This window comes from Monopterus albus, unplaced genomic scaffold (assembly GCF_001952655.1).
Source record: "Monopterus albus unplaced genomic scaffold, M_albus_1.0 scaffold182.1, whole genome shotgun sequence".
Classification (NCBI taxonomy): domain Eukaryota; kingdom Metazoa; phylum Chordata; class Actinopteri; order Synbranchiformes; family Synbranchidae; genus Monopterus; species Monopterus albus.
This window is the reverse complement of record NW_018128062.1, coordinates 397101-416958: the sequence shown is the minus strand read 5'-3', so window position 1 is coordinate 416958 and position 19858 is coordinate 397101. Positions and strand designations below refer to the sequence as shown.

General features: G+C 39.0%; 1 long non-coding RNA gene across 1 annotated transcript in view; it reads right to left on the bottom strand.

The window, feature by feature from the left end:
- Positions 1-13712, bottom strand: part of LOC109969791 (uncharacterized) — an 18070-nt gene extending 4358 nt beyond the window's left edge. The window contains exons 1-2 of the long non-coding RNA XR_002276306.1: positions 13360-13712; positions 9527-9638 (exon numbers count right to left, since the gene is read on the bottom strand). This is a non-coding gene — a long non-coding RNA (uncharacterized LOC109969791). The remainder of the gene's footprint in view (positions 1-9526; positions 9639-13359) is intronic.
- Between the last annotated feature and the right edge of the window lie 6146 nt (positions 13713-19858).

Sequence of the window (19858 nt, the reverse complement as noted above, 5' to 3'; positions counted from 1 at the left end):
ACTCCTTAATCAATATGAACACACAATTTCATGATTTAGCGCCACAGTAAATATACCCCTAGAAGTCAAGAAATACACAGGCTGACTTTATAAAGTATAATTTGGTACCATTTAATTTTAGTCCCGCCATCAGGATAATTTGTATGTGAATGACAAAACAGACCTACAGTGTAGCAGTTACCACTTCAAGTGAAACAAATATATGTTTAATACTCTGCACAGCTATTACATTATATATATATACACACACACACACACACACATTATATTACATGCATTACACATATACATTATATTACACAGTACTAAAAAAAAAAAATCATGACGCATTTACACATGCTCTCAGTTACACAAGTTTAATTTAACAGCAGTCTTAACATTCTTTGGGTCTTATATAATGGCAGTATGTGTTTGTCCTGGCCCCAGCCTCATGCACTTTCCAAGTTCCCTGATGGTCATGTCCTGTTGCCCGCATAAGATGACAGAGATGGCACAGTGCCCGAAGGCCCTGCGCTGCATTCCGGTGGCCTTTAATTGAGTACCTGCCCGTCATCTCATTCCTGATTGATGACATAATTAAAGTCGGACCTGTTTGATGGAGATGCCTAGCAAACTTCTGTCTGTTGGCCTTTGTGTGGATGTGAGGTCCCTGGAGCTTTGGTGTGTCGCTCTACCTTGCCTCAGCACAAGGAGCAACGCATCTTCATGTGTCGTGTGTGTGGATAGCACTCGCTGGCCCTACTCTTCTTAACAATGAGCACAGCTTCAAGCTTGGGGAAGCTGATTAAATTAAAGTGCCTCACAGGCAATCATGTCAAGGTCAAAGAGATGCTGCGCAAACTGCTTTTGGCACTAACTTTCCTCGGTGTGTGGAGACGCTTATCAGCAGATGTGTGTGGTTTGGGCTCAGGAGTGGCTGAGCAGTCTTAGAAAGAACGTGGAAAATTGAATTGTCACTGTTGATTTGGTTGCTTGCATATCAGAAAGAAAATGAACTTTCAACAATAGCGCAATATGAGGTCCTGGTCTGTGCCTTGTATGACAAAGATCTCAGTGCCTCTGTCACCGAGATTCAGTCCTATGTTTTTTTCCAGTTGAGCAGAAATTGTTTTACCATGTCAGCCATATTTGAAGCGATGGGTTATAAAAAGCGCACTCTCAACACCATCGAAGCATCATATGAGGGAACATTTTTGGTTTCTGAGACCATTTGAATGTATGTAGGGTTTTTTGACAGAAGAGAAGACATCTCTATAACAGTTATAGTCCATAAAGTTATAATGCTTAGACTCCAGGACTCCTGAAATTAAATCACATATTTGATACTTTAATAATAATAATGGTTATTATTATAGTGTCAAATATGTGTGCATTATTACAGCAAGAGCTATCATTTTGTAATTACCCCTCTATACAGTAATTTTCATTGTTAGTGGAGGGGTCTGCCATTCCTGCACTGAATTTAAAACATATGCACACTAAGGAGTCACAGGAAACGCCTGCATGTCATCCTGCTTATTTCGTCTTAATGATATCAACCTCACTCTTTACTAAGTGAAGTCACTTGAGTCTTAACTGATCTTGTGTAAAATTGGTGGAGTGTCCCTTTGAGGATAATAACTATTGATTTTTGGCTAAATACACCTATCAAAGGTTTTTTAAAAAATGGTTTGACAGTTTTATTCCTAAAACTTTCTTGGCTGAAACTACAAAGCCATGGCAAGGTTACAGAAAAGTACCAATCAGGAAAAGAATGTGAGCAAATTCGCAAGACAATGAATATTGCTCAGAGTACAGAAAGGTCAATCATAAAAATGGAAATAATACAGCATCGTTGTAAATCTGCCTAGGTGAGGCCACCCTCACAAATTACGTGTCTGTGTGGGAAGGGCACTGGTAAGGGAGGCCATGAAAAGGTGTGAGGCATCTTTGAAGGAGTTCAGTCATGAGATGGGAGAGGCTGTGCAAATAAGAACTGTTGCCTGGGGTCTTCATCCGTTGCAGCTTTTCGAGTGTCAACATAAGCACTGATGGAAAAAAAAACTTGAAAATAAAGGCTAAAATAATTTGTAATATCTATGTATAAGATTTAAATGCTGTGTTTGGTGTCAGAAAAACATTATCCTCATTAAGAAGTCTGGTGGTGGCAGCACCATGCAGTAGGGATTCTTCCCTGCAGGAGGCCCTGGGGGCTTCTGAGGATTGACTGAATTCAGCAAAATACACAGAAATCATGTACTGAAAGTTTGGAGGAGATATTCCAAGAATAAAAACAAAGCCAAAGCCAAACAGGAACAGTTTCAAAACAAAGTTGCCGTGTTGAAGTAGCCAAGTTGACCTCAGTCCAATCCAGAATTTGTGGTTGGACATGAGACACACTGTTCATTCATGCACCTCATGCAGCTTTACAGAGCTTGAGCAGTTTGGCAAAGAAAAATGTGGAAAATGTGCAGTGTGCAGACATGCAAACTGAGACAGGCCTATCCAGACAAACACAAGCCTACAACTGCTGCCAAAGATGCCTCGACTCAAAATGGGCAGACTATGCAATAAATTGCTTTGTCTCAAAACAGATCAACCTGTAGACATTGCACATTTTTCCTTAATCAAAAAAGGGGGGCAAAAGCTGAGTTACACACCGTGAGTCAGTACTGTAAACAGGGCCAGAGGTCCTCGTCTTGGAATCTGACCGTCCCTCCTACCATGGAAAACGACTACAAAGAGATGCAACAAAGACTACAAAGACACACAAAACAAAAACATCCCCAAAGGTAGGTATGGGTATCATTTGGGTTTTTTTCTGATACAGGTGCTAAAACAATACTTTTAAAACAGTGCCGGTGCATACAATAAAGCCAGGTAAATAAAACCAGGCTGTAAATTTCATAATTTGAAGGGCAAGGCCATTTGGCCTTTGAATTTCAACACTTTTAGAGGGCACAAGGATCACTTAACTGAACAAATGACATGGTATATACAGTATGCGTAGGTAGCGTGTGTATACAGCCTGAGCAGTGAAGTTACACACTAGAGTTTGGTGTTCACAGCATACATGCCATGTTTAAATTAAAGTGCAGATTCTTGTAGAATGGTTAAAAGGAAATAAGCAAATACAGTAGTACAGTAATTGTGCACCTTTATTATAGTTTGGGTAGTAAATGGTGATATCTGTGGAAACTGAGCTCTTGTTGCTCTCTGATGTTGCCTAAGACGGGTCAGTAGAATCATGGCTGTACTAATGAAAAAACAAAGGAGAGGTTGTCTAATTTCTCCTAATTACTCTCAACATTATGTTCTTCTGGCATCATGATGACGGAATGACCAGCATCATTTCTACCACTGTTAAAACTAAATGGCTGCCTATTAAGGTTTTCACTTGGTTGTCAGTATTGGCAATATTTGTACTTATTTAGCCAAAGCAATATTTTAAATGGCAGAGAAAACATGGTACATTTCAACACTACATATAACGTTTTACAGCCTCTGGGTTTTCTTACAGCTTACAGACAGAGCCAAATATTCCATCCTTCCATTTGCGGATCAAGTAAAGCTGAAGGAAACCTTATTGCAGCACTGCTCGCTTGATTGATGTGCACTCTGACTTAAAAATAGTGCAGATGTAGCAAACATAAGGCACAGAAGTTCACCAACAAACAGTTTGTAAAAATGTCAATGTTACCATGTTACAATGTTACTGTGTTAAAGAGTGAACTACATTCAATTGTACAGCACATTATGCCAACTTACATGAACCATGGAGGTTTTATGAGGAGGGCTCCCAGGTGAACTGCTCTATTAAGCACTGTTCGTCTTAATACATCCATAAACACACATCTACTTGACTGACTGAACATGAACAATTATTTATAGGGATTGCTCCTCAGATCTGACGGAATCTGATGAGGGCACACTGGCCACTGTGACCGTGTACTGTAATTCCGACAGATACACAGGACACCACGGCCAGAGGTCAGGGCAACGATGGCCAGAGGTCAGGGCAATGACAGCCATGGCGTTTGGCCATCGTGAAATTTATACCCCGCATAAGAGGAAGGTTGACGACATTAAAAACATTACCATTCATTCCCAGCTCCGAGGTAAACAGAAAGCAGCATAAGTATAATGATGGCCTTCGCACATGATGTGCAGTGATGCCACTGTTTCCTGTATCATCAGAGGGCAAATATTTCAATCAACAGGCATTTAAGTGGCACTGAAATTTGCACTGTCATTCAGCCCGGTAGATACCAATTGTATCAGTACCCAACCCTACCCAAAGTGTCACAAAATGATCACAAAAAGACGTATTAAGTGATGCAAACCAGTCACAAAGATGCACATAAATAACTCCAATCATCCAGGTCATAAGAAGTCAGACTGAACTGATGAAGCCTCTTGGAAGAGGTGAAATGTCTTCTACCTAAAACTACGTCCAGATGCCTTCTTCTAAGTTGTTTTTAGCAACCACAAAGAATGTTGCAAAACAATCACAAGGGGCAAAAACAACGCCAAAGTGATGCAAACTATCGCTAAAGTCATGCAAAAGTGACAACAAGAGAAGGAAAACAACCACAAAAAAAGATGCAGGACAAACTGATGAACAAAAAAAAAAAAAAACTGTGTCTTTCAATCTGGGTGTGAGGTCCTGTGAAGTCAGGGAACCTTCACACATTTGTGTCCAGCATCCTGTTGTCTCCTAATCTGTTAATGGCTGTGCTGTAGGCTATTAGAAATGATTAATATACTCTCCTTCATATCAGAGAATTTACAGTTGATTTGGGATTTAGTACACTAATTAATACAGTTCAACTCTTAGTAATGCCTTTTCTTACTGCCACAAACCAGGGCTGCCACCCACCCCCCACCCCGAAATTTTCAATAGGCACCGTACAGCTTGGTGGTTGCAGCTCATACAGTGTATGGTTTTAATAACTGCAGAATTCCTTGCACTTCAGTAATAACACTTTACCAACTTTATGTTACTTGAATAACAAGTCATTCCTCGGGTGCTTGACCCTTTCACAAAATAGCTGAAGTGCTAAAACGTAAACAACCTCATCAAGTATGAGACTAAACAGATGAGTGAGAAACAGACAGACAGTGGCGTGCCGATCAAAGCACTGACTAAGGATGGAGCTGAATAAGTGATGTCCAATCAGCAGCTGCTTATGTTCCTCAGTGGTTTTCAGGGATGTCTGTGGCTAATGACTCACCATTGGAGTGCCTCCATGTCCTGTAGAGAGACTGAGATCTGTAGGCCAAGCTTGAGCACTATCAGATGGTTGTTTCTGAACACCAGCGGCATCCGCAGCATATGCTTAATTGGCAGTTTGAGCCTCTGCTCTGCTGTCACTGTTCCAAGTCATTAACATGTAATGTGCACTCTGGACCTGGGGCTCATAAGAACCGTTCCTATTCGCCATAACATTTAACCAGCTTTGAGCCACACTTTCCCCAGCTGCGAGACAAAAGGCCTCTGCTTTATGCCTTGGGTAGACTCCTCTCCACTCTGGCTGTACAAACTGTCACCACAGCGCGCTCTCTCCTCACCACTTTCTCGTGGGACCCCTGTTCAGGCCGTAGCTGGTTTCTGTCTCCACTAAGTAAAAGGGTCAGTAAAAGAAGGGGAGCAGGGCAGCCAGAGCTGTTAACAGCTTGTTAAACATGTCTGTTTAATTCAACACCACTCTCACCCCTCTGCTAATTTCAAATGCAGCATTCATCTCCTCTAATGCACTCCACTTTTACAGATATAGAGAAAATCAATTCATAATGTCTTGCTTTTGCATGCTGTCTGTGGATATGTGAGACCGTAATGAGCTTCCAATTTAGATGAAAATGTTTGTTCAGACTGCAAGAACGTGTTCCTTCTAAGTGAAACCTGTACCAGGTCAGCAAAAATATGTGAAACTGGAAAAAAGTGTTCCACAAAGTGAGACAAAAATAGTCTCAATAACAGGGGTTTTGTTGATTTGGATGAATTTTCCAGTGATAAAATACTCACTGTAGCTATCACACAGACATTATAAACACACACACACACACACACATATGTATTTGTGATAATGTTGATCCTGTTGAAATCATATGAAAAGTTTAGACCTCATTAGAAACTACTGCAAGCTCCAGGAGGGAAAAAACAAAACTACCTGACAAGAATTGAACACAGCTAATTAAGGCTTTAATTATCATATGGGAACAGCACACCTCTTGGCTTGCAAATAATATATGTGAATAATGATTTTCTACATGATGTAGACCCCAAAATGAGTACAGTATAAACATGGGAGCTAGAATGAACTAAAAGACATCTCCAAAACTTCTTTCATGAAATAAATGATTTCTCCTCATCACTTTTTTCCTAATAAATATATACATGGTAGGGGTGTATATCTCTCCCTCATGTGATTTGATACATGGTCCATGATTAGATACAACACTAGCACTGGTACTTGCCTCAAGCTGACTGCTCTCGCAGCTAACTGTACTCTTTCGACGTGTATCACCTGCGTAACATTTCTACTTGCAAGGTTAGCGGTATTCCCTGTATAGGCTATTCAACACAAGGACTGTGTGTTGTGCACTCTGAGGTAGCTGCTAAAACTAGCACTGTTTGCTCCTGCAGCTATCTGTATCTATCCTGTGCATGCCATTTTTCCTGGACCTGCATCATTGAGGAAGAAGTGTGTTTGAACGCTGGCAGGAGATCAGAATCAGCTTTATTGGCCAGGTGTGTTTAACACACAAGGAATTTGACTCTCGTACAGTGTGTATGTACAATAAGGCAACAAGTACACAAGTAAATAAGACTGACCATAATAATGTGTGTTAGGAAAATAAAAAAGTACTTATAGGTATAGAAATATACAGGATGGAGTTTTTCAGATATATACAAAAGTATATTTACAGCTACTGCACTGAGGGTTGTTGTTCTGTTATACTGTCATGGGTTAAGTGTTCATCAGAGCGATGGCCCGGGGGAAGAAACGTTGTGTCTGGTCGTTTTGGTGCACAGTGAACTGTAGCGCCGTCCAGAGGGGAGGAGTTCAAACAGTTTGTGTCCAGGGTGTGAGGGGTTTGCAGAAATCTTCTCTGCCTTCCGTTTGACCTGTGAAATGTACAGATCCTCCATGGAGGGCAGACTGACACTGATGATTCTTTCTGCAGTCCTGACTGTCCACTGGAGCCTGTTCCTGGCCTGTCTGGTTGCTGAGCCAAACCAGACAGTGATGGAAGAGCCGAGAACAGACTTGATAATTCCTCTGAAACGGAATGTGAAACTTCTTGGCCTTTCTGCCAACAACAAGCTACTGCTAACCAATGTGTAGTACAGCTAACGCAGCATGATGCTTACGTTACTAACGTTAGCAAGCTTAGTTAACAGTAGCGACCTGCGACATGATGCTGTGCTGGAATTGAGCTCAGTTAATGTTCATATTATTTTTAAACTGGGAAAACTTCTAAACAACTCTGACAACACTTCCCAGATCCTGGGAAGAAAATGGAAGAAAGCTCACACAACCAGTGGGCTGACAACTGCAGGACTTCGTTGCCTGGCTTTTCTCTGTTCCTGTCTCCTGGTGTATAGGACTGTTAACATTACAGCTGAATTATTACTGATGTGCTGCTCACTCGTTCCCCAGAAATTACACACATTTTTTTGTACCATATTGTGAAGTGTCACTGAAAAATGACCATAAAAACGGTACAAAATTACCTTTAGATAAAAATTACCAGAGATAAATTACCTCTTAAATTACCTTTTCTCTGGTAAATTACCAGAGATGAAAAATGACCATAAAATCATGCAAAACTACTACAGGGACTACACTGTAAAGACCAGCTGAAGGGTCTGACCAATTATAGTTGTGTGACGCGGTGTGGAACAGTGCTACATGGTTTCCTTAAGAGGTCTCCAGGACGGGGTTTCAAAGTTGTATAGCGCAATAACAGACGATCAGGGCACACAGTGGCAATAGCAGAGATGCAGTTTGCCTTATTACAAGCCAGTTCACCACCAAAATGATTTTGAAGCCGTTACTTTAATGTAAAAATGTTACATAATGTTACTTTTACTAACATACATAGTAATGGAATAGCATGGGACTACTCAAACCAGAGACCAGACAGCAACAGCTGACATTTGTCACCAGTCAACATTACCAGGATGCATATACTGAACATGATTTCTAACTTCAGTCTGACTGAATGCACATCAAAAGCTATCCCCAGTGCTACGTCAGCTGTGGATGTTTATCAGACACCAAACAAACAGTGAAAAGTCTTTCCATCACAAATGGGAGACTATGTTTTTTGCTCATAAAAGTCTTGTTTGTGGGTCTGCGGTACCACAGACTTTACTTTCACTTAGGAAGGTATTTATGGCTTCAGTTTACTGAGCGCAGCTGTGAACAAGAAGTTCATGACTCATGGAGACTTTATGACTCACCTCACCCTGGTCTAAAATTACAGTTGCATGAGTTCTTGTATCTATATGAACCTGAAACAACTGAACAATGTTTAAAGTTTGACCAACAGTAGAACCTGCAGTATATCACCTGACTGCACCAGCATCATGAAAAATGCTGAGAAAGCCCCAAATTGCAAGGAACCAAACTTCAGTTTAAATTTAGATTTGGCAATTTAATTTAATTCCTTTGAGTCTGTCAAGCTTAGAAATAGATACTCATTATTTAACCTAGGCTGTAATTTAATATTCATATACAACACAGCTTTGATTTTTCATTTCTGTTAAAAGTGCCCTTTGGAGTTTACTTGTAAACAAAAGCAGTGCTTACATTTTCATTCGCCAAAACCCACTGTGTGTATCCATGGAGTTAGAAAAATTGGTTGAATTGCAAATCAGCAAACTGTGTTTTCAATAATTTAATCCGAGTTGGGTGATTGATCAACTGGGAAGTTAATTTATTTAAAGTTACAGCACTGAACTCTTGAATATAAGCTCTGAAAGTAAAATCTAGACAGGTAAAACATAAAACTGACTTCTTCTAATTCAAGTTAATTAATGATAATCAAAGAGATAATTTCAACACAATTACAAAACTGCACAGTGTGAAGATGCCTGGTTATAGCTAAACAAAGACAGCTCTGAAACGTGGGTTTCCTGCATGTCACCATTAGCACTTTGTTTTAATTGCTGAAAATATTTATTTAACCAAAATGAAATATTTATTTAATCAAAAAAATATATATAAGCTGAAATTTTTCCTCATAGCTCGCTCATGTTTGGGAAAACTTGACCCATCCTTGCAGTCCAAAAATGTACCCATAAGGTCTTGTTGTAGGATGACATTATGTGTTCAGTGGTTTACTTTGCAACTTTTTCTCGTTACCACCTCATATTTATACATTCAGTCTTCAGCCTTTTAAAAATAGGCTCATTATCATGTTTGTCATAAAACAGATAGCAAACAGAGGAACAGGACCCAAAATGCCAGCATAGACAGCCAGCCATGCAGGTAAAGTTAAACAGTTTAACACACAATTAAAAAAAAAAGACACTTACTTTCAGTTCAGGGAGTCAAAATGAGCAGGGAGAATCAGAGGCAGAATGAGGAAGTCCAAAACATGTAACCAATCCAAGCCAAGTGTCCAAGTGACAAGGCAAGAGGTGGAACCTGAAGTCGAAACATGTCGTACATGAACAAACAACATAAAATACTAAGAACAGTAAGAAGTACTAGAAAAACTGAATACTAGAAACATGGAGAACACAAAAACAGAGGCTTCAAGGAGTAAAAGCTACAGTATAGATGACAATCCAGCAGAGTGTCCGGGGGACTGGATGGGGAATGACAGTTTCTAGAAAAGCCCCAACAGTCCAACAGACTTAGGCATGAAAACTATACTTGGGTACAATACATTTAGGAACAAAAACTCTTGAAAAAACTCAAGCCACACTCTGGAACTGAACACAGATCTCCTGAGAGAAAGTCCTGTTTTACATACCTAGCCATCCACTACAACCTCCTCCTTACACGGACATTGTGTCTCTGTATACGGTACGTTACTTACTCCTTTCTTTGTGTCATAATTAATATGGTTGCTAGATGTCACCAAACTATAACACGTAACATTTAGTCGTAATAACCTGCTGGCACAAACAATGTATATGCTTGTATTTTACAGGAAGACCGTCTCCCATTTATGGTTGATTGTAGGAGTGTTTTGGGCAGAATATGCAGCTCGGCAAAGCTGTCAAAGTTGATTGTGATTTATAAAAGGAATTTGCGTGGAAGCATGCCTGCACACAATTTTATAAATTATAGGTTACTTTTTTTGGCATACACAATTTCTGCTTGGTGCACATATAAACTTTTGGTATGGATCCTATATACAATATTATAAATGAAGCCCCAAGACTGGGATGGCTCATTAGGACAAAAAGCACTGAAATGAGTGAAATATTGGACTTTAACAATGGAAATGTTTAGATTTTTGTTCCTCTAAAATGAAGTTAGAGTTTGGTCAAAAAAAGCTGGCCCTGTGAGCTCATATCACTACACAGCCTTAGTGATATTTTAACACTGCCAATAAATCTCTCTGGGCTGAGGCCTTTCACACATTAAACTGTCTAACATGAAAAACAAAAAAACAGAAGCCACTTTCTGAGTTCCCTCATGGTCACCCACAAAAAGCTGTGAACCTTTCGCCTTCACTATTCATCGCCGTCTCCATTCGTTATGGGTCTTACCAGAAGGCGAGTCGTGCTCAAGGTCACAGCTGCTCTGTCCCACCTGGAAATGTGACTCCTCTGACCCACTGACTCAACATATGGACATGCTAGCATGCGCCATGTGGTCCGGGCGAGAAAGTTAAACTTTAATCTGGCCAGGTACTAGGGAATTTGCTCTAAGTTTCCCTAGCAGGTGGCGTTTTAATTATTGAAAATGCTCGGTTCATATTAAACCGAGCCACGAATCATTTTTTCATCAGGAACAAGAACTTGCAGCCAGAGCCATAAATCTATTGCAAATGTGAAGTAATTTTGAGCATTTCTTTCTTTCTCCCCTTTGTGTTATGTGCTGTGCATGCATTAACTACTTCCTTATTAAGCATCTCATCTAGCTCGCCCTTCAACAACATTAATATTGTATATGTTTGAAAATTCACGTCGCTGTTGGTGGAAGCACAGTTCCTTTCAATCTAGGAAATCAGACATGGAGGAAGTGCTGTTTATATCAGTAGTAAAGGTTCCTGTATACTGGTATATTTGGAGAAATCACCTCTCCCGTGATAACAGGCTCTCTAAGGGACCCCACACTGCAAAATATGATAGATGGAGAACTCACCAATTAGCACACATATATGCACAGGTTTCGTTCTGTGCAGCTTGTATAAACAACTATTGATGGATCCTATACCAAAGAAGAATGTGTCAGAGATGGTAAAGGCATGTACATTGTTAGTTTGAAAAAAAAACAAGAGAAAACTGCTTGGAGAACTTGATAGTTTATGCAACAGATGAACTGAGTCTGCACAGCTGCAGTGCCAATGCAGATAAATGTGTCATATTTAGACAGATGACGGAAACAATGCAGCATCATACAAATAAATATTTTTAAAAATCTGTGCATTAAAACAATTTGATTTCCTCACACTGTTAACAGCTTGCTCTGTGATCTCTCTGGATGCAGCTGCTAGCTCATAGCACCACACATGACATGCACTAGGTACATTTTTAAAAACAGAATTGATAATGCATGTTTGAAGCCGGCCATATGGTTGTGCTTTTTGAACAGTGGCTTCTAAGAGGATCTCTGTAAACCGGATTGTTGTAGCTGCATAATGTTCATGCAAGCATGCCACACTTCAGTGAAAGGCACCTACGTACCTTTACATAAATTCAATTCACAATATTTACTTCACATTGTTTATACTTCTAGTCCACAGTACTTTGAAAGGAAATATTATACCCTTTACTACATTTATCTGACAATGGAAATTACAAGCAATTTTGCAGAGTAAAGGCTTAGCAGTTTATAAAGCAGTTCAAATTAGTTGAACTTCTACTAACAGTAAAATTCTTCTTACTCATAAATTAATCAGTATTAACAATTCAACAAAGAATACATAATATGTGGGTACATTTTCAGCATACCCAGTATTTTCACTTGTTTTTCATAATGCTTCTTAACTTATAGACATTGTCTTATTATTCTTTCTACTTAAAAGATCTGAACACCGGCTCACAGCCAGTCACTTAGCCTGTCCAACAGCAGGGAGAAGAGCGTGTGTCAGTACACTAGCAACCTAATTCACGTGTTTTTTCTTAAGCACAAATCCTAAGCACATGTCACAGCCTGATAAATGTATGCACCTTAAAATACTGGCACAATGTAGTTTGTCAATCAAGTGTAGATAGCAAATAAAAATACAGGGGTGGACACGAAATTCGACAATCTACAGTACTATAATCCCAAACAATGGCTATGAAAATAGTATGAAATACCATTCAACTTTGTGGTAACGTTTGAGGTTACAGTTAGTGTTGGCATACTGGATCACATTATATCAAAAGAAGCACTGGTATTTCTGTATTTTTACCACTAGATATTAAAAAACAGTGGAAAATTTGTCATTGTAGTTTGATCTGCTCATTAACAGTAAATAGCTGCTGCAGCATCACTGGGTGTGACAGCTGGTGGAATTAAGGCACCTTATTACCTTTACCTCCTGACTTCTACAGTTTGTCATCCTGAAACTGAAGTCAATCCAATTCACTTGCACTGTCTGAGGATATCAATACGTTAGAAGTCCAGAATGAATAAATGTTTGGTAACCAGGTTAGAAAACTGAAAAAATGCCCTGTTGATCATTATGTTTTTCAGCTTTCTTTAACAAGTAATCCAGCAACAGTGTAAGATAATGCCGGTCAGTTTCTAGTGTATTTTAATAGTATTTTCAACCAGTGTTGTGCAAGTTCACACTTCACATTCGCTCCAAACCCTGTCTTTCATTATCCACTAAAAAGACCATTTGTTTTATTTCGTTTATATTTTGGGTAAAATTCTGACAGAGATTAATTTGAATCAATTCATTCATTTATATATTGTGAGGAGCCGCCGCATCCTGCTGGTAAGCAAATGGTTAAAAGATCACGACAAACACATGCACTGCATTCAAAATGCATTTCTAGCTGTTTTAGTAAACTTAGCCAGTTTTCTCTCATATTGAAACAAATCAAACTCAATAAGGAACCTGAACCACCCACCTCCACAGCTGCCACATCTAGTCATGATTGACAGCTACCAACACTAACTGATAACTCGCAGCCTGCGACATGTTAACAGCAGGAAACCAACCATAAACCTGAACAGACAGTCAGGCCCGTCTTACCTTAAACCAGATGATTTTTACTCCTCTCCCTTTGTGCCAAAGTATCCACGTTATTAAATCCAAGACAACAGCCCTGGCGTTTCCTTGTTGTCCTGGTCCTCAGAGTCAGTCCATCCTTCATATATCATGAAACTTTAAAACGAGCTTCCAGTATAAAACTCAGTCAAAAAAAATATAAGGTGTGACCTAAAACTACTTTACAACTCAGATGGTACTTTCACTCATCCATGTGTTTAGCTGGCCGTCTACTGAAAGTTTTATACCTAGCACTACTCCATGTCCAGCGGTGGACTATTAGCGTTCCACGCTCCAGGCCAGCAGGTGGCGGTAATGCACCTTAGGTTGGCTTGCAAACAGCCAATAACCGCCAATAACCACCATAAGAAGAAGAAGAAGTTCTCGCTGTGTTCACTTCCTATGAATGCTGAGGTGCAGGGCCTCTAGCAAAAATTCTGCTACGCGCTACCACGGAAATCTTGCGCGCGTAAAAGGTAGAAATATGGGTTTACGAAATAATGAAACTACATTATTGACAATCAAATTGTTTAATTTGAATAAAAAAGAAACACATAGTGCTTTCTTTAGCTAACTTTGGCTGACTCCCATTGACATTGCTGCTGCACAGTGGATCCCTCCCAGTGAGATGAATCATACCCAGCACTCATTAACAACACAATTGGACAAATAAATGCAAATTTCATGCTGCAGGCATGATATAAAATACAAGTAATTTGGCCAACATCAATTATAAAGCACCAGAAAAATGTTAGTTGTATTTAAGCCAACAACCTGACATCCATCCATTCATTCATTATCTTTATTACTTTTTCCTGAATAGGGTCACAGGGGAGCTTCATTAATACTGAGAAGCATCACATTTTGAATCTGGCAGGGGTGGCACCACAGCTGAATAATCAGATGTATGGGAGTGGCTGGTGCCACCCCTGGCCACCCCCTTACTTTGAAGTAAATAAAATAGTTACATTACTTATTACATTTTTAACAGGGCACTGGAACTAGTAATCAACAATGTATTACATTGTTAAAGTAACCTTCCCAACACTTCACAAACTGACCGTTGCGAGTTTTGCGAGTACTGTAGTATTGTTGCATGATGCTGTTAGTGGATTTCATCATACTGTGTACAACAGGAGCTGCTTTTCTTGTGTCAACACCTGTAAATGCCTTTTAGGTCTGGGAGAACTGCATATAGTTAGACAATAGTTTTCAGTGTAAAACACATTTTGTCACCAATTAGGACTGGGTACAGCTGGCGAACCACTTTTCCTAAGCAGATTTTTAGTTCATTTTCGAGAAAGTGCTGTGGTTTCCTGTTTTGAAAGCCAGTCCCCTTGTTGACACTTGTCAAGCAAAGTATTCATTTTGGTACAGAAAACATCTTGCTTATCTCTGTAGAACTGAGTACATTTTCATCGCTGCTGGAACAGAAATAACAGGCATGAATTCTGTTTGCATTGTCCCCTCACATGGTATTCTTCTGCTCAGTAAAAAAAAAAAAATGGGAGGGCAAATTTAATTTGCATCTCAAACCATTTCCCTGATTGGCAATTGCTTGATATATCCCCTGTGTCCAAAATTTAAATGCTTCCAGAGAAATTTCTATAGAGGCTGTGCTTTTTTTTTTCCTCTTTCAACTCATAACATCCGTGTTTAATGAGTTGCGTCAAAAAGACTCAGGAAACTGCAGTGCTCAAGTAAAGAGAAGACACGGCTTGATAAAAATAAACCGTACTGCATAATTTAACCACTTTTCCATTCATTAATTTTTTTCATATAATGAAGTAGATCAAGGTGATCCTAAATTGATTTAGTCAAGTTTTACTTATTGCTCATTGCATTTACTTTTGGCAGCAAATGGGCAGAAATCCAGTGACCCATCCTGACACGCATTAGCCTGACATACTGTGAAATAGGCAAAAGGCCTCACCTGCATTTAGTCTTTAATTAAAGGCTACTGAGGGCAATGAAAGATGGGAATAACAACAGAGTACAGCTTTAAACCAGCAGGTTCAATGTTAAGTGTACCAGATGTCAATGCTTTTAATATCTGGAATAAGATTGCTTTAAATTACATCCTTTAAAGACTTTTCCTCCATATTGAAGCTGATTAGAAGATGCTTAAATGAGGATCAAAAAGTGAAGCTTGTGCTGAGCAGAAATGGAATATTCTTTTGGCAGATAACAATAAAAAAACAGCTACTCAGAGTTAACACCTGTTCAAGGAGCAATTCAAAGACAGAAATCCACATTTCATTAGTTCCTGCCATATGGAATATGATAAACACAGCCGCTTTCTTTCAACTGAATTACAGCATTCACAACTGTTAGAAGATAAAGTCTGCTGGAAAACATTGCAGCGATTCTGTATTTCAGTGGTATGACAATTAATTTGGTAACCTGGTAAGTGGTGAAAAGGTACAAGTGTTCGTACACTTGAATATTCCTATACATGTTGTCGCCTACAGCTTCAGAATGCAAAACGGGCCATGTATAGATGGCAGAGAGCAATGACTGAGGAGTTTGATGAAGATGTGGTATTTGAGAACTCTCCTCTTCTCCAGTACCTACATGATCTAGGGCAACATGAATATCACTGCAGCAAAGAAGAAACCAGCGTAGCACAAACATTGCTTCCCTGGTTAATGGAGACTTATTAGTAGCAGTTTACAGCAGTATTGTATTGGTTTTTTTAAATTTTGTTTTTATTTATTTTATATGTTTCATTTGAAATTTAATTTAAAAAATCTAAATGTTGATGTTTATAAATCTTTTTAATAAATGGCAAGCAATTTTGTGACTTTTTTCACTTACTGTACTGAAAATGAATGAAACTGTGACTTTGAAACTGGGGTATGTACCAAACTGTGATTTTTGTGTACCATTATATATCTATTACCTGGTACTACTGTACTAACTCTTAAGTTTAAACTTAGCCTTAGCACACAAATATACAATAATACTGGCCTTTCACTCAAAGATTATGAAAAAAACTCATAAACGACTTTCAAAAGACTAAAGTCTGAAACCCTCTGAAGACAATGTGTCATTAGTCACACAGAGATTTAGTCACAGACTATGATTTTGCAAAGACTGGGAATCACGCAGGGTCATTATTTGCAAGACTGCAACTTGATTTCTCTTGAGATTACTTCCCATCATGCTCCTGGTGGGAAGTTACAGGAAGAAAGAATTGAAAAATGGAGCAGAAGCAAAAGCAGCATTTGGCTACAGCTGCACTTGTGTGTGCAGTGTTTTGCCTGAAAAAAAGAGAGAGAAGACACGGCAAAATGTGACTGAAAGGTGACAGCAAGGTTTGTCCATCCTTTCTCTCTCTCCACTCTATCATGGTACATATTGGATGACACATCAAACAAACACCCTTGCCCACTCCACCAATATCTCCTCCTTTGTAACATTCCAACAGAAGCCTCACCAGAGTCTCCATCATGTGTTTCTGTGCCCACTGTACTGCTTCCTGCTTGGTGCTGGAGCGAGCTCATCTATTGGTTGTTTACAATGTTCCTGTCACTGTCTGCATGAACCAAGACTAAAGACTTAGAATAATATTATACATGGCTGATTTTATTGGAAAGTCAAGATGACGATAGCGCAACACAACTATAGCAGGACTCTTGGGATTTTATTCCAACATAGGAAATCTGTCTGCTGCGTTGAAATCATTTGAAATGTTGTTAGGTATAAGGCTGGCATAAGTTGCTACCAGCGGTGGAGGAGGTATTCCGATTCTTTACAAACCACACACTGTAGTGGAAATCCTCCTTCACAAGTCAGTAATGGAATAAATTCCTGCATGGCAAATGCTAAAGTAAAAATATCCTGGGATACGGCACCAAATGTACTTAAAGTATAAAGAGGGAATGTATATACAGTAGCTGTGAATGTTTACAGTGATACATTATTGTGCTACACTACTGCTTTAATGTCTAAGCAGCATTTTACTGGTGCAGATGGTTGAGGTGTTGCTAGTTTAACCAGCATTTATACTGCTAGGAGGTTTAATTTGTCCCAATGGATCCCATATTTTATATGCAAATATTTTAGTTTTATTTTGGGAAAAGTAATTAAATCTATAATCTTTTTACTCTAAACAAGATCATATGTAAAATATCATTATGTATAACCTGACACTTTACAAAATGCTGTTTAATTAGCATGTAAACTGGAAACGATAATTTAAGATGGCTTAGCTTAATTGAATGTTTGCCACTCATTCTAAACTGCATGAATAATAAGCCTGAAACACATTGCTTTATGTATGCATTTATTAGTTAAATAAAGTAATACCTAGTTTACTAGATTGGTAGGTATATTTAACATATATCATTTTCCACCCTGAAACTGTAATCGTTGGAAACCATGCTAAAGCTTGTGGTGCTACACTGGCTTCCTGTTTGCATGCTGTAGTTGATTAGTTTGCTTGGACAGCATTACAGCTGTTTCCTACCGGCAAGTTAAACTGAAATCCTTTTTCAGTAAGACATTTCAAGTTTTAATTGTGCAGCCCAGTAATTCTTAGTTTGTAACTAGCTAAAAGTTATTAAGAACTTGGCAAGAGCCTAAATGCACGAGTTAAACCCAGTCCTGATGAATGCACAGGGGTGAGCACACACACTGAATCTGTCATAGTACACCTTCCAACACACAAGGAGAGGCAGTGTCAAAGCTAAAGTCCTCTTTTCCCAGTTAAAATGTTTGCAATAAGAAATCACAGTTTGACATTTGGGGATTTTAAGAAAAAAATACCAATTTCCTGCTCAAAATACCAGAGTGGCACACCCGCCTGTGTTTCAACTGAGTGCACGTGGTTAATTGTCATAGTGGATTAAGACCTGGCTAATGTGGGTTTTCTATGGGACTGGAGGCTGCATGCACAGGAAACACTAGGATGTGGTCATGAGGAGAAAAAATAAGTTGGGCTTTGGTAGAGCACAGGGATTTGGGGAATGAGTCCATTCTGGGATTTAGATGTGCCATACAAGTAAAATGAGAGTATCCTGGATTTTCCCCAGTTGAACGCTAAGCTGCGGTGGCTACGTTAAGATGTCCCAAGCTTCCCATACAGAAATAAGAGGATAATTTGCCGTGGTGCGGTACAGCACACAGTTTTAACCCAGAATTACTAGTGTCTGACCCAAAATAGATTTATCTAGGCCCATGTTTCTTACAATATGCCAACAGAAAAAATTTATGTAAAAGACAATGAATGAGACGGATCACTCATCAGAGCTCAAAAACATATACATTTCTTTGTTAAATACAGGGAATAGTTTTCAAATAAAAAGGAGTGATCGCTTAAATCCAAGGGCTCTTTTATTTTCAAAAAGCTTCACTTAAGTATTTACAGTTTGTGCAAAAACATTTAAAGGTTTCAAGGACTTTACATTGTAAGTTCAACCTCAAGGCACATACATGGAACAACATTAATATGTCATCATGAGAACAGAAATTTAACTTTGGTTCCTAAGAAAATGTCTTGTGTGGATGGTTAACATAACACTGAAAGTGTCTTGTTGAGAAGCTGGATGGCAAAGTATCCAAACATAGCTGTTTTACACGCACTGTAAATTTCCAGCCTAGTTTCTCTAAACCAAATGAGAACCTTTCTCTATGTTTACTCATACTGTGTCTCAATCACAGGTGGGTGATTGCTCAAAAAAATACTTGGTATGATTAAAATGAAAGGCTATAAGCAAAATACAGCGCATGCAAAATTCCTTGACTGAATGTCACTGGCTAACAGATGTTTGCCATGAAGGTTTTGCCTACTGAAAAAAAAGCCTTTAAACACATTTAGTTTCAACCTCTGTTTATCTGAACTGACCTCCCAGTGATTAAACATAATTATTTCAATGTAAATCAGTGAGCTTTAAGGTAAATTACTTCTTGGCACCCTGAAACAGCAATAAACTGATGCTAGCAGTCTGTAATATGTTTTGTGTAATTCACTTGATCACAGCACTGCTGTCGTGTTCTTTCATCAAGCACGTAGAAAATTAAGAGTAATGTATGCTGCAAAACAACTACCGAAGCTCCTTCCCAGTCTGGTTGAATCATTTGCCATGCACCACTTGAGGCCTGGCACTATGGATGAACAGGCTCTCATTAGTTACTGTGCGTCTTGCTTAGTGTTGTTCTCACTGTTAATACTGTTATTGTTGCTGCCGTGGCTGCAGTCTTTTGGAGAAATGTGCTTCCTGTTCTGCTGTTTAGTTGTGTCTCGTCTTTTTTGTGCCTTTTATTCCTCCCACAAAAAGTTCGCTCTAGTTATTCATTCAGTCCTGCATATAAGGTAAGGCAAATATCTGTCTCCGTTACACATTCACAGACAGGGGAAATACCATATGTTGCAAAAGCTTGACCTGATTTTGTATGCATGAGATGTAAAATAGGGCTTTCATAAAAACATAAAAACAATGTCAACAATATGTGATGTCAATGTTCAAGAGTTTCTATGGTT